This window comes from Ornithodoros turicata, chromosome 1 (genome assembly GCF_037126465.1).
Source record: "Ornithodoros turicata isolate Travis chromosome 1, ASM3712646v1, whole genome shotgun sequence".
Classification (NCBI taxonomy): Eukaryota; Metazoa; Arthropoda; class Arachnida; order Ixodida; family Argasidae; genus Ornithodoros; species Ornithodoros turicata.
The window spans coordinates 129,123,804-129,130,180 of NC_088201.1; the positions used below are offsets into that span (position 1 = coordinate 129,123,804).

At 42.1% G+C, this 6,377-nt stretch overlaps 1 long non-coding RNA gene across 1 annotated transcript; it reads left to right on the top strand.

Annotated features, from left to right (window-relative positions):
• The first annotated feature begins 571 nt into the window (after window positions 1-571).
• Window positions 572-1,779, top strand: LOC135368900 (uncharacterized). The gene is made up of 3 exons (XR_010414891.1): window positions 572-849; window positions 987-1,491; window positions 1,617-1,779. It is a non-coding gene; the product is annotated as an uncharacterized LOC135368900 (long non-coding RNA).
• The last annotated feature ends 4,598 nt before the right edge of the window (window positions 1,780-6,377 follow it).

A 6,377-nucleotide genomic window follows, 5' to 3' on the forward strand; every position in this document is an offset into this window, starting at 1 on the left:
TGAATGTCAGTCATAGCTTTTACGATCAGGAAAGTGTAGAAGTATGTTGTTTGTGTGAGGATCGGGAGCTAAAAGTTCACCGCTGCCCACAAAATGTATACACACTCGGTCGAACACATGGCCAACATCATTCCCCAGCAAACCATCAATATCCCACAGACCTCCCAAATTGGTCTCACACGTCACAGATGTCACGCGTATCCTCACAACGTCCGCTGTATATCCACCATGAGACGTCACAAATATCCCCCAGTGAATATTCTGTGGATATACTACGAATATCACAACGATGACATTTCTTTACCTTACAAGGATTTATTGTGTCGATAACAGCCATTTCCAGCATTCTCAGACGTGGCAATTTCTCACTCTTTCCTCATAATAACAATATTGATTTTATACCCTCATATCCATACCTTTTCTAATCATATTTGTAACGACTCATCACGTATCGCACCATAGTCAATAAACAAAAGAGAGAGAAAAAAAAACATATTTTACCTTTTCCACGGGAATTATAATGATCGGTCACGTATGTTGAGGGATATAACAAGAATGAAGTTCCCAACAAGCGCAAGCCGAAGCGTAACGACGTCTGCCTCATCGCCATCGACATTCCCCAACCGCCGTTTCAAACAGGCGAGGCGCGTCGTCGTAGCGGTTCGGTAGGATATGACATGTTACACGGAAGGGTCTTTGGAACCTCAGCATCATGCGTATTTTGTACTGGAATCTCGGGAGCATCGAGGCAGTACTGGCCAGTACGTCGAACAACTACGTTGTGCATAACAACGATTGCCGTGGTGTGCGAGAGCTAGCGTTCCTTTGTTCTCCGGCTTTGCAGTTAAGGTGAGTTCGTTCTTCCTTTTGCCTCACTTAAGATTTGTGCGTTGTTCTTTTTTTTTTCAACAATCACATGTTGTAGATATGTGGAGCAATGACAGCTTTGTATCTGAGTAAACAGCTGTAGTTTGCTTTACCTGCAGAGTCTGGTGCGTATCACTGACGAACTCATGCGAACGGCGGAACTGTGTGAGATTGTGTGTGTACAGCTACGAAGTGCAAGTCCAATTCTTCACATCTCTTTGATTCAGGATTTGATTGGGAATGATGAAAGCAATGGTGAAGCAAATTCTATTAACTATGCGCAGCCTGCTAGTAGATAAGCTTGGCTCAGCTACAGTTGTCTTTCATATAAAGGATAGCAGTTATGTTTTCATGTTCGACTGCACTGTTTTTCAAAGTTCCTTGTTTTTTGCATGACCGCTTATCTTTCTTAAATGTCACATGGACGCGATGTGACTCTAGATTAATAAAACATGACTGTTTTACAGTATCCACACACAACCATGGATAGCCTCACACATGTGTAAAGTTACTGGTGTCTCTACAACACTGAAGAGCCAGGCATAAACCGGAAGACGTCGCTTGGGTCTGCCAGTGATTAGGCTGCTTCCGCATTTAACCATCTATACTGCATGAGAAACTGCGGTAAGTCACTGTCTTGCGTTTGTTCCCATTTTTTGCAGAGTGTCTGTTCTTTACGCCTATTTATGGCAGTGTTTGAGCTGATATCCCAATAGATGGAATTAACTATGTTATTGATTATCTTTCAGGGATGACGGTTGCGAAGTGGCGTAGCAATCACGTGATTATTATTATGACCATTATTGTCTTATTATGCGTCTTATCCGTGTCACCCTATATTGTTAATAACTAGCCTATTTATGTTGTAATATCATATTTTGTACTATTAGAAAGAGCGTTTCTTACAGTGCATGTGACATCACTGTACTTGGTTTGTGTTCAATAAACAAGAGTTCGTTGGTACGATGTTCTCTGTTGCAGAGTGGTATTTTCCGTAGAATAAGTAAAAATTGCAAAAAAAGCTACAAAATACAATAATAATAATATGTCCTGTATATGTCCTCTATATGTCCAAATATCACTGACAGACATTCCTGGAACCTTCCCTGGATCAGCAAATGTGGAAGAAATACGGGTCCTCTGTCTGTCCCAGAGACGTCAACGGGCTATTCAGCCTAGTCCCTGGGATATCCCAAAATCCCAAGTGGGATATCATCTGGACGTTTCTGAGACATATATTGTTTACTGGGTCTGGATATGGAATTACGCTGTCGAAGAGGGCTGTTATATTGTTGTTAAAGTATCTCAATAAAAAGATTTAATCGGAGAATCACTAGTTTATTTTATTTTGTTTTTAAGTGAGTAGAAATATGTACATAATAATCAAGCACTCTTTGAAGACATTACTATTTCGTTTCAACTTGTTTTTGTTTTGTTTTGTTTTAGTTCTTAACATGTGTCGCTATCATTCCATGCTCGCCTCTCTTCGGAAAAGTGATGAAAAGCAGACGACACTGGATCTCTTCCTTTGCGAAAGCAGATTTCGAAAGTGCTACCCACGCTCTACTTTGCAAAGGAAAAAAAGAAAAAAAAGGTTAACGAAGAGTTTGCGGACCGTGAGTAACGAGGATGTTGACTGCAACGATGTAACACGAAGACATATGCATGGAGCGATCACGTGGAAGGAAAAGATGTAACACGATGTCGAATGCGCAAAAGTTGTCAAGCGGAACGAAGTGAGATTATAGGCTAGCGATGAGTTTGCGGAAAGAGGTGATTAGTGTCTATGACGTCTACAAGGCACGCTGTTGTCACGTGGAAGTTGTCAATAAAAGTATGGGAAAGAAAACCTTAACATAAAGATGGCTGAAACATTCAACAGAACTCCTAGCACAGCGTCGAATCCAGAGAGGGGGGCAGTCATGTGGCCTGCCTGTCAAATCCTAATATTCTCGCCGTCACTGCGAGCCCCTCTCTGGTGAGACTGAGCTTTGCTCAATGTTCATAGCATCCGAGTTCATTGTAGCATTCACGGAAATGCAGTACGAACGGTTCATGATTGTCTCCGTCACTTCCCCATACCGTCTGGCTCACTGTAGAAACTTCAGCGGCTCGTCGGCATCATGTGTAGAGCGACTTTGCTCCTCATTGGAGCGAGACAGCCTTTCTAAGACTCTCTCATGCAACGGGAAAGTTGTCCTACAACTTCATCAGTCAAGACTTGAGTGTGATGACCTCCTTTTGTCGGAAAATCTCCGCAAAGAGACCAGTGATCAGTTGGACTTTCTGTTCGCTTTGGATATCACCAACACAAAATCAACATTGCCTCATCGTCGTCCTCACACGGTATGTGGATCGACTTAATTTAAATGTCGATTCGATGCTGTGTTAGGTTGACTGTGTCATGTAACGTCAATAGAAGGAATATTTATCCCTACAGCGAGACATGTGTGTAATTGTCTTACAATATGTCCGTTACTTACTTTGCATAACACAGTGAATTAGAGTATGAAAATCCAAATGTCAACGAAGCTCAACTGTTTTGTAAACTAGAGTAGCACTATGCTTTGCTCATTCTTTGAAATGACTATAGACTTGAAAGATAACTGTGATCTAACTGTTATAATAAAAATAAGTCACAAAAAAGCGAATGAATTTGTCCTTTTTTATATACTCGTTATTTTTTACTGTTTCGTTAGGGATGGAGAAAAATTTACAATAATGTTTTCTCCCACATTTTGCTTGCTCTCTCATGCTTACAGTATCGAGGAGGGGCTCTCCTCGTGTCATTGTTAATTGCAAATGGAATATTCATCTCAGTCAGAGCAACCTGCCACTTTCGATCTAATTGCACTGAGTGAGCGAGTTTCATTCTAAACTTGCTCCTTGTGTTACTAAGAAATACATCACTCGAGCCGTTTAACAGTAAACTGACGTAGAAGTGCTTCGTAATTTTTTTTTTGAACGAAATCATCGTGAGGAGTCTAATGGACTAATGGTGGGAATTTTTTAAATTTGTCATAGCTTCATCTGTTGAGGCAAAAGTGAATTCGCCATCTGTTTAAAATGTCAGAAAAGGCGGGCAAATTTAAAATATGCTGTAAGCTGTTGAACATGACACAAAAATCTGCGGGCGCGAAGGGGGGCGCGAGTAGCGCCATCTGTTGAACGGTGGTAAATTTGCTGGAAGTGCTGCCATCTCTAGATGAACGAACTCAACTCCCCATGACGCCACCTGGCGTAAAAGAAATCAAACAACCTCTCCACCCCACACAATTCTATTCTGATTAGCGACGCAAGTAAACATGTAGAGCCCGTGGCCCAGTGGCTTAAGCTGCTCGACTGACAACCTAAAGGACCCAAGTTCGATTCCTAGTGTGTTTTACCATGACGTCATTATTGTTACTTAATCTTATCATTGATATCATATCACTAAGATTAACTATGTGACGTCACTGATTAACTATCTTATCCACTGACCTCACTGATATGAGGGCGGAGCGGCTGCGGCTTGGAGTGACGTCATACGTCCTTGATGACGTCATTTCCTGGCTGCAGAGTTAATCTATAGTACTACTATCGTTAATGAAATAGTGTATCATGCGTATAAGTAGTGTCATACACACGCTGGCTTTGTAGGACGTTGTCAGAAACCATGCCGCTTAGTTGGTGAACAATCAGCGGACAAGTATTACATTCATTTGTCCTTGAACGTACCTTTCAATAATGAATTCCAGTGAAGCTCGCATGCATCATTGGTGTTTCATGTTCAGGGTAAAGTATGCAGAGAACATAAGCATCGTAGCATCAAGGAACTTCCGAACAGCTTCACAGGGTATCGCTTGTTTCACGTCAAGAAAAAAGTGCTCTGACTGAAAATGTCACCACCTGAAACGAGAATGTATGAACCTGAGCTTAATGGTTGTGGCAGCACATTCCCCAGAAATAGAAAAGGAGTTCTACTTAAAATCTGGAACTTATATCCAAGTCTGCAAAAAGAAGAAAAAGTCACGTCAATCAGACGGTAACAATCATTTAGACAAAGACAAAGCCTTGGTGCACTACAAGAATGACATGCAAATGAGACGCTGACTAATGCTGCCGAGTTGTGTATGGCGTAATTGTTATTACATTCGGTATTTCGTTTTTTGTCAATTAGGAAAATACACAAACTTCTGAATATACCTACACTGCAGCGGGTTGTGAGTGCAGGATATAACAACGCGCATGAGACGAACCACATCCTGGGGAATAAGAAGTCTGGCTTATGTTGATTTTAGCCGGCATGTTTTTGCGATACAATTCATGAGCACTGTGCTATTTAAGTAACAATGAGTATAGGGTCAGTTACATACCTTCGGTGGCGCAAGCACTGAAGAAGTTCAAGGGCCCAAGTACTAGGGTCTGGCAACAAAAAGAAAAAAAAGACCGATACGCGTCTGTCGCTGTCGCCGCCATTGGAAATTTGAAAAGCAAAACAGGTCAACGGTCAACGGCACAACTGTGGTGTCCTCTAGTGGGAGGATTTCGAAGATAATACCCCTCTCTGTAAAGGCTGGTTCACACTGCCACGTTCGCGCTTACGGGCTACGGGTTGGGCTTACGTAGTACCCATCTCGTTGCCGGCTACGTTCCTCCATCGTTCACATTACTACGTTTCGGCGCTCCGTTCCCCCAATGAGGAGCGGCCTCCTAGAGCGCCATCCGTCCGAAGAAAAGTGAAATAGAGCCACAGAGTAGCATGGCGTCCAGCGTCGAGCACCCCGGTGCCGGCTGCTTTGGAAGACAATCAGATATTCTTTGACGATGTTCTTAACTGTTAATGTTCTTAACTTAACGCCATCGTCGACAGTGCAACGTACTTCGGACAGATTCATTGAGTAAAGATATCACCTGATATCAAGATATATCACGGAATTTTATAACGCGAGGAAGTGTTTCTTTTTCTCAATCTAAATACATGGCCATATGCTCTTGAGCAATTACAAGAAATTTGAGTAAGTAAAGTCAATTAAGTAATTGAACTGTCAATAATGGATTTCAGGTAATGAGTTCAGGCCGTCTATTAGTAACGTACTCTCTTTTGGCAGAATGTGCACCTGGCTGTATAACCCACCTGAAAAACCTATTAGGCGTCTTTCGATAAAAGGTTCCGTATCGAACGATAGAAGAAAATCACTATGTGTAACGATAGTAATCTCACTTTATGCCCCGCTCCCCGTTTCTTACTCCAAATGTCGGCAGGCACGAATGTCGCAAATTCGGTGCTCACGTGCATGGGCAAAAATGTTTTCTTTTTTTCTGGACCATTGCAAGTAGGAAAATCGCATGCATTCGTTCCACGTGTAACTAAGACGGAAAGTTCTCGAATCCTCTTGCGTTATATTTAGTGCTGTCAGACAGAGCTCAAACTCGTAAAGATTGCCGTCCCCTTCCGATCACAATGGTCTATTCAATGCGAGCATATGCGTGGAGAGGTATATGGAAGCTCCCATCCTCTACAGTTTACA